A 20563-nucleotide genomic window follows, 5' to 3' on the forward strand; every position below is an offset into this window, starting at 1 on the left:
GCCCTGTATGCTATTGATTTAAAAATGAAAACAAATAAAATGTAGGACTTGAAAAGGCTCAATATTTTATCCATCTATGTGCACTTGGTGAAGGCACATCAGTAGACCGTGAAAAATGGCATTGAGCATGCCAGTGAGTGAGGTTAAACTACTGTACTGTTGGCTTGCAATATGCGGGGGTACTTTTTGTAAATAAATGGTATGTAAGGGCTTCGGGTCCCCCAAAACTTTGTAAACCCGCGTGGGCTATAGCTTGGGGAGCTTGTAGCACTTGACAGTTTCAGTGCGTGCTGCTATTGAGAGGGAGGGGGAGAGAGAGAGAGGGAGAAGCCTCTCCATCGCCCCCTGGAGGAGGAAAGAAAAAATGACACAGCTGGGCTTTCCCTTGCTGCTCTGAATAGGACAGAAGTCCCAGAGAAAAGCGAATAGGAAGCAATGGAATTGAAAGTTTATAGATAGCAGCAAAGCTGGGAGCTGAAGAAGTGTATTAGCTGACAAATGAAGGAGAACCAAAAGCTTACAGCACCTGGTATTCCCAGGCGGTCTCCCATCCAAGTACTAACCAGGCCCGACCCTGCTTAGCTTCCGAGATCGGACGAGATCGGGCGTGCTCAGGGTGGTATGGCCGTAAGCGAAGGTCGCAGTCAAAATCTGGCTATTTAAAAGGCAGCGGCGAGAGCAGAATAGCTCACACAGACACAACACCGGGAGGAACAACCCTCCTTGTCCTCTCAAGTGTGTATCTGTCAGCCAGTATTTAAACTTACGATGACAACATTTTACCGGAAGTAAAAGCGGCCGATGCTTGGAAAACTTTAAAGCAGACTTGTGCAGCACACGACTTCTGTACAGATGCTTACCGGCCCCTTCATTAGAGACACCTTATTAGTTCAGAGTTGCCGCCCCCCCCCCCCCCCCCCCCCCCCCCCGTTTTGCCCTCGCAACTGCATTATTTATTTATTTATTTATTTATTCATTAATTCAATCATTTATTTATTTAAATATTTAAATATTTATTTATTTATTTATTTATTTATTCATTTATTATTTTTATGTTTGTGGCATGCACAACATACCAACTTTTATCCAAATATCTGGACTTAAAGCTCCAATGAACGCTGGACAGAGAAACTCCGTGAACACAAACAATCCGGAGATGTGACTAAACATGAACGTGAGTGCTGTTTTTCTCTACAACAAAGGTCATGTTTGTCATGTTACAGATTGCTAATTTTGCACACCTGACCGCTCGTAAAAAGGGTCAGGGGCCAGAGTTTAATCATAAGCAATGAAAGTCCATCACCATTTAACGAATTTGCAAAATAGTCTCGGGCCGCCGGCGATTTTTGTGTGTGAAATGAGCAAAGTTCTATTTTGATACTGGGTAAAAGGCATCACAACATTTTTTGATGGCCTTTTAACAGAGTTTTTCGGCTTTTTAACGGAGCAACTGTGCAAAGTATGAAAAAAACAAACAAACTGTCAATTCACAATATGTTGTGATTCACAAGTGTTTCCCGTTAATTTATGGTTGTGAATTGCATCACGGGACCCTGATCTCTGCTCTGTCGACTTTTGATGTTTAAAATTCAACTCTGCAGTTTAAGGTAACCTAGACGGTGTTGCAGTTTGGAATATTAGAACGTATAGGGAGAAAAAAAAAGTATGGAAAATAACATGTGCTTGTTTTTGTAGCGTGTACAACGACAACCCAGACAATATATCACTTTCAACTAATAACCATGTCTATAAAAGTCACTTTTTCGTACTTTTCGAGGTTAGAAGTTGTTGGGAGAAAGTTCAAGGTCCCAGAATGCAATTCAAAAGCATAAATAAACCGGGGTGGGGGGAGAATTAATAAAAACATGAATCACAAAATACGGAAAACCGCATTTTTACGGAATTTTTTTTTTTTTTCAGTGTAAATGATGTCATCAAAAGAATTAGTTATTCATATAATGATATTAACAGGCCCTCCGTCTGACGCCCTGTATGCTATTGATTTAAAAATGAAAACAAATAAAATGTAGGACTTGAAAAGGCTCAATATTTTATCCATCTATGTGCACTTGGTGAAGTAACATCAGTAGACCGTGAAAAATGGCATTGAGCATGCCAGTGAGTGAGGTTAAACTACTGTACTGTTGGCTTGCAATATGTGGGGGTACTTTTTGTAAATAAATGGTATGTAAGGGCTTCGGGTCCCCCAAAACTTTGTAAACCCGCGTGGGCTATAGCTTGGGGAGCTTGTAGCACTTGACAGTTCCAGTGCGTGCTGCTATTGAGAGGGAGGGGGAGAGAGAGAGAGGGAGAAGCCTCTCCATCGCCCCCTGGAGGAGGAAAGAAAAAATGACACAGCTGGGCTTTCCCTTGCTGCTCTGAATAGGACAGAAGTCCCAGAGAAAAGCGAATAGGAAGCAATGGAATTGAAAGTTTATAGATAGCAGCAAAGCTGGGAGCTGAAGAAGTGTATTAGCTGACAAATGAAGGAGAACCAAAAGCTTACAGCACCTGGTATTCCCAGGCGGTCTCCCATCCAAGTACTAACCAGGCCCGACCCTGCTTAGCTTCCGAGATCGGACGAGATCGGGCGTGCTCAGGGTGGTAAGGCCGTAAGCGAAGGTCGCAGTCAAAATCTGGCTATTTAAAAGGCAGCGGCGAGAGCAGAATAGCTCACACAGACACAACACCGGGAGGAACAACCCTCCTTGTCCTCTCAAGTGTGTATCTGTCAGCCAGTATTTAAACTTACGATGACAACATTTTACCGGAAGTAAAAGCGGCCGATGCTTGGAAAACTTTAAAGCAGACTTGTGCAGCACACGACTTCTGTACAGATGCTTACCGGCCCCTTCATTAGAGACACCTTATTAGTTCAGAGTTGCCCCCCCCCCCCCCCCCCCCCGTTTTGCCCTCGCAACTGCATTATTTATTTATTTATTTATTTATTCATTAATTCAATCATTTATTTATTTAAATATTTAAATATTTATTTATTTATTTATTTATTTATTCATTTATTATTTTTATGTTTGTGGCATGCACAACATACCAACTTTTATCCAAATATCTGGACTTAAAGCTCCAATGAACGCTGGACAGAGAAACTCCGTGAACACAAACAATCCGGAGATGTGACTAAACATGAACGTGAGTGCTGTTTTTCTCTACAACAAAGGTCATGTTTGTCATGTTACAGATTGCTAATTTTGCACACCTGACCGCTCGTAAAAAGGGTCAGGGGCCAGAGTTTAATCATAAGCAATGAAAGTCCATCACCATTTAACGAATTTGCAAAATAGTCTCGGGCCGCCGGCGATTTTTGTGTGTGAAATGAGCAAAGTTCTATTTTGATACTGGGTAAAAGGCATCACAACATTTTTTGATGGCCTTTTAACAGAGTTTTTCGGCTTTTTAACGGAGCAACTGTGCAAAGTATGAAAAAAACAAACAAACTGTCAATTCACAATATGTTGTGATTCACAAGTGTTTCCCGTTAATTTATGGTTGTGAATTGCATCACGGGACCCTGATCTCTGCTCTGTCGACTTTTGATGTTTAAAATTCAACTCTGCAGTTTAAGGTAACCTAGACGGTGTTGCAGTTTGGAATATTAGAACGTATAGGGAGAAAAAAAAAGTATGGAAAATAACATGTGCTTGTTTTTGTAGCGTGTACAACGACAACCCAGACAATATATCACTTTCAACTAATAACCATGTCTATAAAAGTCACTTTTTCGTACTTTTCGAGGTTAGAAGTTGTTGGGAGAAAGTTCAAGGTCCCAGAATGCAATTCAAAAGCATAAATAAACCGGGGTGGGGGGAGAATTAATAAAAACATGAATCACAAAATACGGAAAACCGCATTTTTACGGAATTTTTTTTTTTTTCAGTGTAAATGATGTCATCAAAAGAATTAGTTATTCATATAATGATATTAACAGGCCCTCCGTCTGACGCCCTGTATGCTATTGATTTAAAAATGAAAACAAATAAAATGTAGGACTTGAAAAGGCTCAATATTTTATCCATCTATGTGCACTTGGTGAAGGCACATCAGTAGACCGTGAAAAATGGCATTGAGCATGCCAGTGAGTGAGGTTAAACTACTGTACTGTTGGCTTGCAATATGTGGGGGTACTTTTTGTAAATAAATGGTATGTAAGGGCTTCGGGTCCCCCAAAACTTTGTAAACCCGCGTGGGCTATAGCTTGGGGAGCTTGTAGCACTTGACAGTTCCAGTGCGTGCTGCTATTGAGAGGGAGGGGGAGAGAGAGAGAGGGAGAAGCCTCTCCATCGCCCCCTGGAGGAGGAAAGAAAAAATGACACAGCTGGGCTTTCCCTTGCTGCTCTGAATAGGACAGAAGTCCCAGAGAAAAGCGAATAGGAAGCAATGGAATTGAAAGTTTATAGATAGCAGCAAAGCTGGGAGCTGAAGAAGTGTATTAGCTGACAAATGAAGGAGAACCAAAAGCTTACAGCACCTGGTATTCCCAGGCGGTCTCCCATCCAAGTACTAACCAGGCCCGACCCTGCTTAGCTTCCGAGATCGGACGAGATCGGGCGTGCTCAGGGTGGTATGGCCGTAAGCGAAGGTCGCAGTCAAAATCTGGCTATTTAAAAGGCAGCGGCGAGAGCAGAATAGCTCACACAGACACAACACCGGGAGGAACAACCCTCCTTGTCCTCTCAAGTGTGTATCTGTCAGCCAGTATTTAAACTTACGATGACAACATTTTACCGGAAGTAAAAGCGGCCGATGCTTGGAAAACTTTAAAGCAGACTTGTGCAGCACACGACTTCTGTACAGATGCTTACCGGCCCCTTCATTAGAGACACCTTATTAGTTCAGAGTTGCCTACCCCCCCCCCCCCCCCCCCCCGTTTTGCCCTCGCAACTGCATTATTTATTTATTTATTTATTCATTAATTCAATCATTTATTTATTTAAATATTTAAATATTTATTTATTTATTTATTTATTTATTCATTTATTATTTTTATGTTTGTGGCATGCACAACATACCAACTTTTATCCAAATATCTGGACTTAAAGCTCCAATGAACGCTGGACAGAGAAACTCCGTGAACACAAACAATCCGGAGATGTGACTAAACATGAACGTGAGTGCTGTTTTTCTCTACAACAAAGGTCATGTTTGTCATGTTACAGATTGCTAATTTTGCACACCTGACCGCTCGTAAAAAGGGTCAGGGGCCAGAGTTTAATCATAAGCAATGAAAGTCCATCACCATTTAACGAATTTGCAAAATAGTCTCGGGCCGCCGGCGATTTTTGTGTGTGAAATGAGCAAAGTTCTATTTTGATACTGGGTAAAAGGCATCACAACATTTTTTGATGGCCTTTTAACAGAGTTTTTCGGCTTTTTAACGGAGCAACTGTGCAAAGTATGAAAAAAACAAACAAACTGTCAATTCACAATATGTTGTGATTCACAAGTGTTTCCCGTTAATTTATGGTTGTGAATTGCATCACGGGACCCTGATCTCTGCTCTGTCGACTTTTGATGTTTAAAATTCAACTCTGCAGTTTAAGGTAACCTAGACGGTGTTGCAGTTTGGAATATTAGAACGTATAGGGAGAAAAAAAAAGTATGGAAAATAACATGTGCTTGTTTTTGTAGCGTGTACAACGACAACCCAGACAATATATCACTTTCAACTAATAACCATGTCTATAAAAGTCACTTTTTCGTACTTTTCGAGGTTAGAAGTTGTTGGGAGAAAGTTCAAGGTCCCAGAATGCAATTCAAAAGCATAAATAAACCGGGGTGGGGGGAGAATTAATAAAAACATGAATCACAAAATACGGAAAACCGCATTTTTACGGAATTTTTTTTTTTTTTTCAGTGTAAATGATGTCATCAAAAGAATTAGTTATTCATATAATGATATTAACAGGCCCTCCGTCTGACGCCCTGTATGCTATTGATTTAAAAATGAAAACAAATAAAATGTAGGACTTGAAAAGGCTCAATATTTTATCCATCTATGTGCACTTGGTGAAGGCACATCAGTAGACCGTGAAAAATGGCATTGAGCATGCCAGTGAGTGAGGTTAAACTACTGTACTGTTGGCTTGCAATATGCGGGGGTACTTTTTGTAAATAAATGGTATGTAAGGGCTTCGGGTCCCCCAAAACTTTGTAAACCCGCGTGGGCTATAGCTTGGGGAGCTTGTAGCACTTGACAGTTTCAGTGCGTGCTGCTATTGAGAGGGAGGGGGAGAGAGAGAGAGGGAGAAGCCTCTCCATCGCCCCCTGGAGGAGGAAAGAAAAAATGACACAGCTGGGCTTTCCCTTGCTGCTCTGAATAGGACAGAAGTCCCAGAGAAAAGCGAATAGGAAGCAATGGAATTGAAAGTTTATAGATAGCAGCAAAGCTGGGAGCTGAAGAAGTGTATTAGCTGACAAATGAAGGAGAACCAAAAGCTTACAGCACCTGGTATTCCCAGGCGGTCTCCCATCCAAGTACTAACCAGGCCCGACCCTGCTTAGCTTCCGAGATCGGACGAGATCGGGCGTGCTCAGGGTGGTATGGCCGTAAGCGAAGGTCGCAGTCAAAATCTGGCTATTTAAAAGGCAGCGGCGAGAGCAGAATAGCTCACACAGACACAACACCGGGAGGAACAACCCTCCTTGTCCTCTCAAGTGTGTATCTGTCAGCCAGTATTTAAACTTACGATGACAACATTTTACCGGAAGTAAAAGCGGCCGATGCTTGGAAAACTTTAAAGCAGACTTGTGCAGCACACGACTTCTGTACAGATGCTTACCGGCCCCTTCATTAGAGACACCTTATTAGTTCAGAGTTGCCGCCCCCCCCCCCCCCCCCCCCCGTTTTGCCCTCGCAACTGCATTATTTATTTATTTATTTATTTATTCATTAATTCAATCATTTATTTATTTAAATATTTAAATATTTATTTATTTATTTATTTATTTATTTATTCATTTATTATTTTTATGTTTGTGGCATGCACAACATACCAACTTTTATCCAAATATCTGGACTTAAAGCTCCAATGAACGCTGGACAGAGAAACTCCGTGAACACAAACAATCCGGAGATGTGACTAAACATGAACGTGAGTGCTGTTTTTCTCTACAACAAATGTCATGTTTGTCATGTTACAGATTGCTAATTTTGCACACCTGACCGCTCGTAAAAAGGGTCAGGGGCCAGAGTTTAATCATAAGCAATGAAAGTCCATCACCATTTAACGAATTTGCAAAATAGTCTCGGGCCGCCGGCGATTTTTGTGTGTGAAATGAGCAAAGTTCTATTTTGATACTGGGTAAAAGGCATCACAACATTTTTTGATGGCCTTTTAACAGAGTTTTTCGGCTTTTTAACGGAGCAACTGTGCAAAGTATGAAAAAAACAAACAAACTGTCAATTCACAATATGTTGTGATTCACAAGTGTTTCCCGTTAATTTATGGTTGTGAATTGCATCACGGGACCCTGATCTCTGCTCTGTCGACTTTTGATGTTTAAAATTCAACTCTGCAGTTTAAGGTAACCTAGACGGTGTTGCAGTTTGGAATATTAGAACGTATAGGGAGAAAAAAAAAGTATGGAAAATAACATGTGCTTGTTTTTGTAGCGTGTACAACGACAACCCAGACAATATATCACTTTCAACTAATAACCATGTCTATAAAAGTCACTTTTTCGTACTTTTCGAGGTTAGAAGTTGTTGGGAGAAAGTTCAAGGTCCCAGAATGCAATTCAAAAGCATAAATAAACCGGGGTGGGGGGAGAATTAATAAAAACATGAATCACAAAATACGGAAAACCGCATTTTTACGGAATTTTTTTTTTTTTTCAGTGTAAATGATGTCATCAAAAGAATTAGTTATTCATATAATGATATTAACAGGCCCTCCGTCTGACGCCCTGTATGCTATTGATTTAAAAATGAAAACAAATAAAATGTAGGACTTGAAAAGGCTCAATATTTTATCCATCTATGTGCACTTGGTGAAGGCACATCAGTAGACCGTGAAAAATGGCATTGAGCATGCCAGTGAGTGAGGTTAAACTACTGTACTGTTGGCTTGCAATATGTGGGGGTACTTTTTGTAAATAAATGGTATGTAAGGGCTTCGGGTCCCCCAAAACTTTGTAAACCCGCGTGGGCTATAGCTTGGGGAGCTTGTAGCACTTGACAGTTCCAGTGCGTGCTGCTATTGAGAGGGAGGGGGAGAGAGAGAGAGGGAGAAGCCTCTCCATCGCCCCCTGGAGGAGGAAAGAAAAAATGACACAGCTGGGCTTTCCCTTGCTGCTCTGAATAGGACAGAAGTCCCAGAGAAAAGCGAATAGGAAGCAATGGAATTGAAAGTTTATAGATAGCAGCAAAGCTGGGAGCTGAAGAAGTGTATTAGCTGACAAATGAAGGAGAACCAAAAGCTTACAGCACCTGGTATTCCCAGGCGGTCTCCCATCCAAGTACTAACCAGGCCCGACCCTGCTTAGCTTCCGAGATCGGACGAGATCGGGCGTGCTCAGGGTGGTATGGCCGTAAGCGAAGGTCGCAGTCAAAATCTGGCTATTTAAAAGGCAGCGGCGAGAGCAGAATAGCTCACACAGACACAACACCGGGAGGAACAACCCTCCTTGTCCTCTCAAGTGTGTATCTGTCAGCCAGTATTTAAACTTACGATGACAACATTTTACCGGAAGTAAAAGCGGCCGATGCTTGGAAAACTTTAAAGCAGACTTGTGCAGCACACGACTTCTGTACAGATGCTTACCGGCCCCTTCATTAGAGACACCTTATTAGTTCAGAGTTGCCGCCCCCCCCCCCCCCCCCCCCCCCCCCGTTTTGCCCTCGCAACTGCATTATTTATTTATTTATTTATTTATTCATTAATTCAATCATTTATTTATTTAAATATTTAAATATTTATTTATTTATTTATTTATTTATTCATTTATTATTTTTATGTTTGTGGCATGCACAACATACCAACTTTTATCCAAATATCTGGACTTAAAGCTCCAATGAACGCTGGACAGAGAAACTCCGTGAACACAAACAATCCGGAGATGTGACTAAACATGAACGTGAGTGCTGTTTTTCTCTACAACAAAGGTCATGTTTGTCATGTTACAGATTGCTAATTTTGCACACCTGACCGCTCGTAAAAAGGGTCAGGGGCCAGAGTTTAATCATAAGCAATGAAAGTCCATCACCATTTAACGAATTTGCAAAATAGTCTCGGGCCGCCGGCGATTTTTGTGTGTGAAATGAGCAAAGTTCTATTTTGATACTGGGTAAAAGGCATCACAACATTTTTTGATGGCCTTTTAACAGAGTTTTTCGGCTTTTTAACGGAGCAACTGTGCAAAGTATGAAAAAAACAAACAAACTGTCAATTCACAATATGTTGTGATTCACAAGTGTTTCCCGTTAATTTATGGTTGTGAATTGCATCACGGGACCCTGATCTCTGCTCTGTCGACTTTTGATGTTTAAAATTCAACTCTGCAGTTTAAGGTAACCTAGACGGTGTTGCAGTTTGGAATATTAGAACGTATAGGGAGAAAAAAAAAGTATGGAAAATAACATGTGCTTGTTTTTGTAGCGTGTACAACGACAACCCAGACAATATATCACTTTCAACTAATAACCATGTCTATAAAAGTCACTTTTTCGTACTTTTCGAGGTTAGAAGTTGTTGGGAGAAAGTTCAAGGTCCCAGAATGCAATTCAAAAGCATAAATAAACCGGGGTGGGGGGAGAATTAATAAAAACATGAATCACAAAATACGGAAAACCGCATTTTTACGGAATTTTTTTTTTTTTCAGTGTAAATGATGTCATCAAAAGAATTAGTTATTCATATAATGATATTAACAGGCCCTCCGTCTGACGCCCTGTATGCTATTGATTTAAAAATGAAAACAAATAAAATGTAGGACTTGAAAAGGCTCAATATTTTATCCATCTATGTGCACTTGGTGAAGGCACATCAGTAGACCGTGAAAAATGGCATTGAGCATGCCAGTGAGTGAGGTTAAACTACTGTACTGTTGGCTTGCAATATGTGGGGGTACTTTTTGTAAATAAATGGTATGTAAGGGCTTCGGGTCCCCCAAAACTTTGTAAACCCGCGTGGGCTATAGCTTGGGGAGCTTGTAGCACTTGACAGTTCCAGTGCGTGCTGCTATTGAGAGGGAGGGGGAGAGAGAGAGAGGGAGAAGCCTCTCCATCGCCCCCTGGAGGAGGAAAGAAAAAATGACACAGCTGGGCTTTCCCTTGCTGCTCTGAATAGGACAGAAGTCCCAGAGAAAAGCGAATAGGAAGCAATGGAATTGAAAGTTTATAGATAGCAGCAAAGCTGGGAGCTGAAGAAGTGTATTAGCTGACAAATGAAGGAGAACCAAAAGCTTACAGCACCTGGTATTCCCAGGCGGTCTCCCATCCAAGTACTAACCAGGCCCGACCCTGCTTAGCTTCCGAGATCGGACGAGATCGGGCGTGCTCAGGGTGGTATGGCCGTAAGCGAAGGTCGCAGTCAAAATCTGGCTATTTAAAAGGCAGCGGCGAGAGCAGAATAGCTCACACAGACACAACACCGGGAGGAACAACCCTCCTTGTCCTCTCAAGTGTGTATCTGTCAGCCAGTATTTAAACTTACGATGACAACATTTTACCGGAAGTAAAAGCGGCCGATGCTTGGAAAACTTTAAAGCAGACTTGTGCAGCACACGACTTCTGTACAGATGCTTACCGGCCCCTTCATTAGAGACACCTTATTAGTTCAGAGTTGCCGCCCCCCCCCCCCCCCCCCCCCCGTTTTGCCCTCGCAACTGCATTATTTATTTATTTATTTATTCATTAATTCAATCATTTATTTATTTAAATATTTAAATATTTATTTATTTATTTATTTATTTATTCATTTATTATTTTTATGTTTGTGGCATGCACAACATACCAACTTTTATCCAAATATCTGGACTTAAAGCTCCAATGAACGCTGGACAGAGAAACTCCGTGAACACAAACAATCCGGAGATGTGACTAAACATGAACGTGAGTGCTGTTTTTCTCTACAACAAAGGTCATGTTTGTCATGTTACAGATTGCTAATTTTGCACACCTGACCGCTCGTAAAAAGGGTCAGGGGCCAGAGTTTAATCATAAGCAATGAAAGTCCATCACCATTTAACGAATTTGCAAAATAGTCTCGGGCCGCCGGCGATTTTTGTGTGTGAAATGAGCAAAGTTCTATTTTGATACTGGGTAAAAGGCATCACAACATTTTTTGATGGCCTTTTAACAGAGTTTTTCGGCTTTTTAACGGAGCAACTGTGCAAAGTATGAAAAAAACAAACAAACTGTCAATTCACAATATGTTGTGATTCACAAGTGTTTCCCGTTAATTTATGGTTGTGAATTGCATCACGGGACCCTGATCTCTGCTCTGTCGACTTTTGATGTTTAAAATTCAACTCTGCAGTTTAAGGTAACCTAGACGGTGTTGCAGTTTGGAATATTAGAACGTATAGGGAGAAAAAAAAAGTATGGAAAATAACATGTGCTTGTTTTTGTAGCGTGTACAACGACAACCCAGACAATATATCACTTTCAACTAATAACCATGTCTATAAAAGTCACTTTTTCGTACTTTTCGAGGTTAGAAGTTGTTGGGAGAAAGTTCAAGGTCCCAGAATGCAATTCAAAAGCATAAATAAACCGGGGTGGGGGGAGAATTAATAAAAACATGAATCACAAAATACGGAAAACCGCATTTTTACGGAATTTTTTTTTTTTTTTCAGTGTAAATGATGTCATCAAAAGAATTAGTTATTCATATAATGATATTAACAGGCCCTCCGTCTGACGCCCTGTATGCTATTGATTTAAAAATGAAAACAAATAAAATGTAGGACTTGAAAAGGCTCAATATTTTATCCATCTATGTGCACTTGGTGAAGGCACATCAGTAGACCGTGAAAAATGGCATTGAGCATGCCAGTGAGTGAGGTTAAACTACTGTACTGTTGGCTTGCAATATGCGGGGGTACTTTTTGTAAATAAATGGTATGTAAGGGCTTCGGGTCCCCCAAAACTTTGTAAACCCGCGTGGGCTATAGCTTGGGGAGCTTGTAGCACTTGACAGTTTCAGTGCGTGCTGCTATTGAGAGGGAGGGGGAGAGAGAGAGAGGGAGAAGCCTCTCCATCGCCCCCTGGAGGAGGAAAGAAAAAATGACACAGCTGGGCTTTCCCTTGCTGCTCTGAATAGGACAGAAGTCCCAGAGAAAAGCGAATAGGAAGCAATGGAATTGAAAGTTTATAGATAGCAGCAAAGCTGGGAGCTGAAGAAGTGTATTAGCTGACAAATGAAGGAGAACCAAAAGCTTACAGCACCTGGTATTCCCAGGCGGTCTCCCATCCAAGTACTAACCAGGCCCGACCCTGCTTAGCTTCCGAGATCGGACGAGATCGGGCGTGCTCAGGGTGGTATGGCCGTAAGCGAAGGTCGCAGTCAAAATCTGGCTATTTAAAAGGCAGCGGCGAGAGCAGAATAGCTCACACAGACACAACACCGGGAGGAACAACCCTCCTTGTCCTCTCAAGTGTGTATCTGTCAGCCAGTATTTAAACTTACGATGACAACATTTTACCGGAAGTAAAAGCGGCCGATGCTTGGAAAACTTTAAAGCAGACTTGTGCAGCACACGACTTCTGTACAGATGCTTACCGGCCCCTTCATTAGAGACACCTTATTAGTTCAGAGTTGCCGCCCCCCCCCCCCCCCCCCCCCCGTTTTGCCCTCGCAACTGCATTATTTATTTATTTATTTATTCATTAATTCAATCATTTATTTATTTAAATATTTAAATATTTATTTATTTATTTATTTATTTATTCATTTATTATTTTTATGTTTGTGGCATGCACAACATACCAACTTTTATCCAAATATCTGGACTTAAAGCTCCAATGAACGCTGGACAGAGAAACTCCGTGAACACAAACAATCCGGAGATGTGACTAAACATGAACGTGAGTGCTGTTTTTCTCTACAACAAAGGTCATGTTTGTCATGTTACAGATTGCTAATTTTGCACACCTGACCGCTCGTAAAAAGGGTCAGGGGCCAGAGTTTAATCATAAGCAATGAAAGTCCATCACCATTTAACGAATTTGCAAAATAGTCTCGGGCCGCCGGCGATTTTTGTGTGTGAAATGAGCAAAGTTCTATTTTGATACTGGGTAAAAGGCATCACAACATTTTTTGATGGCCTTTTAACAGAGTTTTTCGGCTTTTTAACGGAGCAACTGTGCAAAGTATGAAAAAAACAAACAAACTGTCAATTCACAATATGTTGTGATTCACAAGTGTTTCCCGTTAATTTATGGTTGTGAATTGCATCACGGGACCCTGATCTCTGCTCTGTCGACTTTTGATGTTTAAAATTCAACTCTGCAGTTTAAGGTAACCTAGACGGTGTTGCAGTTTGGAATATTAGAACGTATAGGGAGAAAAAAAAAGTATGGAAAATAACATGTGCTTGTTTTTGTAGCGTGTACAACGACAACCCAGACAATATATCACTTTCAACTAATAACCATGTCTATAAAAGTCACTTTTTCGTACTTTTCGAGGTTAGAAGTTGTTGGGAGAAAGTTCAAGGTCCCAGAATGCAATTCAAAAGCATAAATAAACCGGGGTGGGGGGAGAATTAATAAAAACATGAATCACAAAATACGGAAAACCGCATTTTTACGGAATTTTTTTTTTTTTTTCAGTGTAAATGATGTCATCAAAAGAATTAGTTATTCATATAATGATATTAACAGGCCCTCCGTCTGACGCCCTGTATGCTATTGATTTAAAAATGAAAACAAATAAAATGTAGGACTTGAAAAGGCTCAATATTTTATCCATCTATGTGCACTTGGTGAAGGCACATCAGTAGACCGTGAAAAATGGCATTGAGCATGCCAGTGAGTGAGGTTAAACTACTGTACTGTTGGCTTGCAATATGCGGGGGTACTTTTTGTAAATAAATGGTATGTAAGGGCTTCGGGTCCCCCAAAACTTTGTAAACCCGCGTGGGCTATAGCTTGGGGAGCTTGTAGCACTTGACAGTTTCAGTGCGTGCTGCTATTGAGAGGGAGGGGGAGAGAGAGAGAGGGAGAAGCCTCTCCATCGCCCCCTGGAGGAGGAAAGAAAAAATGACACAGCTGGGCTTTCCCTTGCTGCTCTGAATAGGACAGAAGTCCCAGAGAAAAGCGAATAGGAAGCAATGGAATTGAAAGTTTATAGATAGCAGCAAAGCTGGGAGCTGAAGAAGTGTATTAGCTGACAAATGAAGGAGAACCAAAAGCTTACAGCACCTGGTATTCCCAGGCGGTCTCCCATCCAAGTACTAACCAGGCCCGACCCTGCTTAGCTTCCGAGATCGGACGAGATCGGGCGTGCTCAGGGTGGTATGGCCGTAAGCGAAGGTCGCAGTCAAAATCTGGCTATTTAAAAGGCAGCGGCGAGAGCAGAATAGCTCACACAGACACAACACCGGGAGGAACAACCCTCCTTGTCCTCTCAAGTGTGTATCTGTCAGCCAGTATTTAAACTTACGATGACAACATTTTACCGGAAGTAAAAGCGGCCGATGCTTGGAAAACTTTAAAGCAGACTTGTGCAGCACACGACTTCTGTACAGATGCTTACCGGCCCCTTCATTAGAGACACCTTATTAGTTCAGAGTTGCCGCCCCCCCCCCCCCCCCCCGTTTTGCCCTCGCAACTGCATTATTTATTTATTTATTTATTTATTTATTCATTAATTCAATCATTTATTTATTTAAATATTTAAATATTTATTTATTTATTTATTTATTTATTTATTCATTTATTATTTTTATGTTTGTGGCATGCACAACATACCAACTTTTATCCAAATATCTGGACTTAAAGCTCCAATGAACGCTGGACAGAGAAACTCCGTGAACACAAACAATCCGGAGATGTGACTAAACATGAACGTGAGTGCTGTTTTTCTCTACAACAAAGGTCATGTTTGTCATGTTACAGATTGCTAATTTTGCACACCTGACCGCTCGTAAAAAGGGTCAGGGGCCAGAGTTTAATCATAAGCAATGAAAGTCCATCACCATTTAACGAATTTGCAAAATAGTCTCGGGCCGCCGGCGATTTTTGTGTGTGAAATGAGCAAAGTTCTATTTTGATACTGGGTAAAAGGCATCACAACATTTTTTGATGGCCTTTTAACAGAGTTTTTCGGCTTTTTAACGGAGCAACTGTGCAAAGTATGAAAAAAACAAACAAACTGTCAATTCACAATATGTTGTGATTCACAAGTGTTTCCCGTTAATTTATGGTTGTGAATTGCATCACGGGACCCTGATCTCTGCTCTGTCGACTTTTGATGTTTAAAATTCAACTCTGCAGTTTAAGGTAACCTAGACGGTGTTGCAGTTTGGAATATTAGAACGTATAGGGAGAAAAAAAAAGTATGGAAAATAACATGTGCTTGTTTTTGTAGCGTGTACAACGACAACCCAGACAATATATCACTTTCAACTAATAACCATGTCTATAAAAGTCACTTTTTCGTACTTTTCGAGGTTAGAAGTTGTTGGGAGAAAGTTCAAGGTCCCAGAATGCAATTCAAAAGCATAAATAAACCGGGGTGGGGGGAGAATTAATAAAAACATGAATCACAAAATACGGAAAACCGCATTTTTACGGAATTTTTTTTTTTTTTCAGTGTAAATGATGTCATCAAAAGAATTAGTTATTCATATAATGATATTAACAGGCCCTCCGTCTGACGCCCTGTATGCTATTGATTTAAAAATGAAAACAAATAAAATGTAGGACTTGAAAAGGCTCAATATTTTATCCATCTATGTGCACTTGGTGAAGGCACATCAGTAGACCGTGAAAAATGGCATTGAGCATGCCAGTGAGTGAGGTTAAACTACTGTACTGTTGGCTTGCAATATGTGGGGGTACTTTTTGTAAATAAATGGTATGTAAGGGCTTCGGGTCCCCCAAAACTTTGTAAACCCGCGTGGGCTATAGCTTGGGGAGCTTGTAGCACTTGACAGTTTCAGTGCGTGCTGCTATTGAGAGGGAGGGGGAGAGAGAGAGAGGGAGAAGCCTCTCCATCGCCCCCTGGAGGAGGAAAGAAAAAATGACACAGCTGGGCTTTCCCTTGCTGCTCTGAATAGGACAGAAGTCCCAGAGAAAAGCGAATAGGAAGCAATGGAATTGAAAGTTTATAGATAGCAGCAAAGCTGGGAGCTGAAGAAGTGTATTAGCTGACAAATGAAGGAGAACCAAAAGCTTACAGCACCTGGTATTCCCAGGCGGTCTCCCATCCAAGTACTAACCAGGCCCGACCCTGCTTAGCTTCCGAGATCGGACGAGATCGGGCGTGCTCAGGGTGGTATGGCCGTAAGCGAAGGTCGCAGTCAAAATCTGGCTATTTAAAAGGCAGCGGCGAGAGCAGAATAGCTCACACAGACACAACACCGGGAGGAACAACCCTCCTTGTCCTCTCAAGTGTGTATCTGTCAGCCAGTATTTAAACTTACGATGACAACATTTTACCGGAAGTAAAAGCGGCCGATGCTTGGAAAACTTTAAAGCAGACTTGTGCAGCACACGACTTCTGTACAGATGCTTACCGGCCCCTTCATTAGAGACACCTTATTAGTTCAGAGTTGCCGCCCCCCCCCCCCCCCGTTTTGCCCTCGCAACTGCATTATTTATTTATTTATTTATTTATTTATTCATTAATTCAATCATTTATTTATTTAAATATTTAAATATTTATTTATTTATTTATTTATTTATTCATTTATTATTTTTATGTTTGTGGCATGCACAACATACCAACTTTTATCCAAATATCTGGACTTAAAGCTCCAATGAACGCTGGACAGAGAAACTCCGTGAACACAAACAATCCGGAGATGTGACTAAACATGAACGTGAGTGCTGTTTTTCTCTACAACAAAGGTCATGTTTGTCATGTTACAGATTGCTAATTTTGCACACCTGACCGCTCGTAAAAAGGGTCAGGGGCCAGAGTTTAATCATAAGCAATGAAAGTCCATCACCATTTAACGAATTTGCAAAATAGTCTCGGGCCGCCGGCGATTTTTGTGTGTGAAATGAGCAAAGTTCTATTTTGATACTGGGTAAAAGGCATCACAACATTTTTTGATGGCCTTTTAACAGAGTTTTTCGGCTTTTTAACGGAGCAACTGTGCAAAGTATGAAAAAAACAAACAAACTGTCAATTCACAATATGTTGTGATTCACAAGTGTTTCCCGTTAATTTATGGTTGTGAATTGCATCACGGGACCCTGATCTCTGCTCTGTCGACTTTTGATGTTTAAAATTCAACTCTGCAGTTTAAGGTAACCTAGACGGTGTTGCAGTTTGGAATATTAGAACGTATAGGGAGAAAAAAAAAGTATGGAAAATAACATGTGCTTGTTTTTGTAGCGTGTACAACGACAACCCAGACAATATATCACTTTCAACTAATAACCATGTCTATAAAAGTCACTTTTTCGTACTTTTCGAGGTTAGAAGTTGTTGGGAGAAAGTTCAAGGTCCCAGAATGCAATTCAAAAGCATAAATAAACCGGGGTGGGGGGAGAATTAATAAAAACATGAATCACAAAATACGGAAAACCGCATTTTTACGGAATTTTTTTTTTTTTCAGTGTAAATGATGTCATCAAAAGAATTAGTTATTCATATAATGATATTAACAGGCCCTCCGTCTGACGCCCTGTATGCTATTGATTTAAAAATGAAAACAAATAAAATGTAGGACTTGAAAAGGCTCAATATTTTATCCATCTATGTGCACTTGGTGAAGGCACATCAGTAGACCGTGAAAAATGGCATTGAGCATGCCAGTGAGTGAGGTTAAACTACTGTACTGTTGGCTTGCAATATGTGGGGGTACTTTTTGTAAATAAATGGTATGTAAGGGCTTCGGGTCCCCCAAAACTTTGTAAACCCGCGTGGGCTATAGCTTGGGGAGCTTGTAGCACTTGACAGTTCCAGTGCGTGCTGCTATTGAGAGGGAGGGGGAGAGAGAGAGAGGGAGAAGCCTCTCCATCGCCCCCTGGAGGAGGAAAGAAAAAATGACACAGCTGGGCTTTCCCTTGCTGCTCTGAATAGGACAGAAGTCCCAGAGAAAAGCGAATAGGAAGCAATGGAATTGAAAGTTTATAGATAGCAGCAAAGCTGGGAGCTGAAGAAGTGTATTAGCTGACAAATGAAGGAGAACCAAAAGCTTACAGCACCTGGTATTCCCAGGCGGTCTCCCATCCAAGTACTAACCAGGCCCGACCCTGCTTAGCTTCCGAGATCGGACGAGATCGGGCGTGCTCAGGGTGGTATGGCCGTAAGCGAAGGTCGCAGTCAAAATCTGGCTATTTAAAAGGCAGCGGCGAGAGCAGAATAGCTCACACAGACACAACACCGGGAGGAACAACCCTCCTTGTCCTCTCAAGTGTGTATCTGTCAGCCAGTATTTAAACTTACGATGACAACATTTTACCGGAAGTAAAAGCGGCCGATGCTTGGAAAACTTTAAAGCAGACTTGTGCAGCACACGACTTCTGTACAGATGCTTACCGGCCCCTTCATTAGAGACACCTTATTAGTTCAGAGTTGCCGCCCCCCCCCCCCCCGTTTTGCCCTCGCAACTGCATTATTTATTTATTTATTTATTTATTCATTAATTCAATCATTTATTTATTTAAATATTTAAATATTTATTTATTTATTTATTCATTTATTATTTTTATGTTTGTGGCATGCACAACATACCAACTTTTATCCAAATATCTGGACTTAAAGCTCCAATGAACGCTGGACAGAGAAACTCCGTGAACACAAACAATCCGGAGATGTGACTAAACATGAACGTGAGTGCTGTTTTTCTCTACAACAAAGGTCATGTTTGTCATGTTACAGATTGCTAATTTTGCACACCTGACCGCTCGTAAAAAGGGTCAGGGGCCAGAGTTTAATCATAAGCAATGAAAGTCCATCACCATTTAACGAATTTGCAAAATAGTCTCGGGCCGCCGGCGATTTTTGTGTGTGAAATGAGCAAAGTTCTATTTTGATACTGGGTAAAAGGCATCACAACATTTTTTGATGGCCTTTTAACAGAGTTTTTCGGCTTTTTAACGGAGCAACTGTGCAAAGTATGAAAAAAACAAACAAACTGTCAATTCACAATATGTTGTGATTCACAAGTGTTTCCCGTTAATTTATGGTTGTGAATTGCATCACGGGACCCTGATCTCTGCTCTGTCGACTTTTGATGTTTAAAATTCAACTCTGCAGTTTAAGGTAACCTAGACGGTGTTGCAGTTTGGAATATTAGAACGTATAGGGAGAAAAAAAAAGTATGGAAAATAACATGTGCTTGTTTTTGTAGCGTGTACAACGACAACCCAGACAATATATCACTTTCAACTAATAACCATGTCTATAAAAGTCACTTTTTCGTACTTTTCGAGGTTAGAAGTTGTTGGGAGAAAGTTCAAGGTCCCAGAATGCAATTCAAAAGCATAAATAAACCGGGGTGGGGGGAGAATTAATAAAAACATGAATCACAAAATACGGAAAACCGCATTTTTACGGAATTTTTTTTTTTTTTTCAGTGTAAATGATGTCATCAAAAGAATTAGTTATTCATATAATGATATTAACAGGCCCTCCGTCTGACGCCCTGTATGCTATTGATTTAAAAATGAAAACAAATAAAATGTAGGACTTGAAAAGGCTCAATATTTTATCCATCTATGTGCACTTGGTGAAGGCACATCAGTAGACCGTGAAAAATGGCATTGAGCATGCCAGTGAGTGAGGTTAAACTACTGTACTGTTGGCTTGCAATATGTGGGGGTACTTTTTGTAAATAAATGGTATGTAAGGGCTTCGGGTCCCCCAAAACTTTGTAAACCCGCGTGGGCTATAGCTTGGGGAGCTTGTAGCACTTGACAGTTCCAGTGCGTGCTGCTATTGAGAGGGAGGGGGAGAGAGAGAGAGGGAGAAGCCTCTCCATCGCCCCCTGGAGGAGGAAAGAAAAAATGACACAGCTGGGCTTTCCCTTGCTGCTCTGAATAGGACAGAAGTCCCAGAGAAAAGCGAATAGGAAGCAATGGAATTGAAAGTTTATAGATAGCAGCAAAGCTGGGAGCTGAAGAAGTGTATTAGCTGACAAATGAAGGAGAACCAAAAGCTTACAGCACCTGGTATTCCCAGGCGGTCTCCCATCCAAGTACTAACCAGGCCCGACCCTGCTTAGCTTCCGAGATCGGACGAGATCGGGCGTGCTCAGGGTGGTATGGCCGTAAGCGAAGGTCGCAGTCAAAATCTGGCTATTTAAAAGGCAGCGGCGAGAGCAGAATAGCTCACACAGACACAACACCGGGAGGAACAACCCTCCTTGTCCTCTCAAGTGTGTATCTGTCAGCCAGTATTTAAACTTACGATGACAACATTTT

At 41.2% G+C, this 20563-nt stretch overlaps 11 non-coding genes across 11 annotated transcripts; all 11 read right to left on the minus strand.

Annotated features, from left to right (window-relative positions):
• Positions 1 to 514: 514 nt before the first annotated feature.
• On the minus strand, positions 515 to 633 carry LOC141378902 (5S ribosomal RNA). The gene has a single exon (XR_012394422.1). It is a non-coding gene; the product is annotated as a 5S ribosomal RNA (ribosomal RNA).
• Positions 634 to 2499: 1866 nt separating this feature from the next.
• Positions 2500 to 2618, minus strand: LOC141378859 (5S ribosomal RNA). Its single transcript, XR_012394377.1, has one exon. It is a non-coding gene; the product is annotated as a 5S ribosomal RNA (ribosomal RNA).
• A 1856-nt stretch (positions 2619 to 4474) lies between these two features.
• On the minus strand, positions 4475 to 4593 carry LOC141378903 (5S ribosomal RNA). Its single transcript, XR_012394423.1, has one exon. It is a non-coding gene; the product is annotated as a 5S ribosomal RNA (ribosomal RNA).
• A 1858-nt stretch (positions 4594 to 6451) lies between these two features.
• LOC141378904 (5S ribosomal RNA) lies at positions 6452 to 6570 on the minus strand. Its single transcript, XR_012394424.1, has one exon. It is a non-coding gene; the product is annotated as a 5S ribosomal RNA (ribosomal RNA).
• A 1864-nt stretch (positions 6571 to 8434) lies between these two features.
• On the minus strand, positions 8435 to 8553 carry LOC141378905 (5S ribosomal RNA). Its single transcript, XR_012394425.1, has one exon. It is a non-coding gene; the product is annotated as a 5S ribosomal RNA (ribosomal RNA).
• A 1864-nt stretch (positions 8554 to 10417) lies between these two features.
• Positions 10418 to 10536, minus strand: LOC141378908 (5S ribosomal RNA). The gene has a single exon (XR_012394427.1). It is a non-coding gene; the product is annotated as a 5S ribosomal RNA (ribosomal RNA).
• Positions 10537 to 12394: 1858 nt separating this feature from the next.
• Positions 12395 to 12513, minus strand: LOC141378909 (5S ribosomal RNA). Its single transcript, XR_012394428.1, has one exon. It is a non-coding gene; the product is annotated as a 5S ribosomal RNA (ribosomal RNA).
• Positions 12514 to 14371: 1858 nt separating this feature from the next.
• Positions 14372 to 14490, minus strand: LOC141378910 (5S ribosomal RNA). The gene has a single exon (XR_012394429.1). It is a non-coding gene; the product is annotated as a 5S ribosomal RNA (ribosomal RNA).
• A 1865-nt stretch (positions 14491 to 16355) lies between these two features.
• Positions 16356 to 16474, minus strand: LOC141378911 (5S ribosomal RNA). Its single transcript, XR_012394431.1, has one exon. It is a non-coding gene; the product is annotated as a 5S ribosomal RNA (ribosomal RNA).
• Positions 16475 to 18331: 1857 nt separating this feature from the next.
• Positions 18332 to 18450, minus strand: LOC141378912 (5S ribosomal RNA). Its single transcript, XR_012394432.1, has one exon. It is a non-coding gene; the product is annotated as a 5S ribosomal RNA (ribosomal RNA).
• Positions 18451 to 20296: 1846 nt separating this feature from the next.
• LOC137488366 (5S ribosomal RNA) lies at positions 20297 to 20415 on the minus strand. The gene has a single exon (XR_011007383.1). It is a non-coding gene; the product is annotated as a 5S ribosomal RNA (ribosomal RNA).
• Positions 20416 to 20563: the final 148 nt, after the last annotated feature.

Source organism: Danio rerio, chromosome 18 (assembly GCF_049306965.1).
Source record: "Danio rerio strain Tuebingen ecotype United States chromosome 18, GRCz12tu, whole genome shotgun sequence".
Taxonomy (NCBI): Eukaryota; Metazoa; Chordata; class Actinopteri; order Cypriniformes; family Danionidae; genus Danio; species Danio rerio.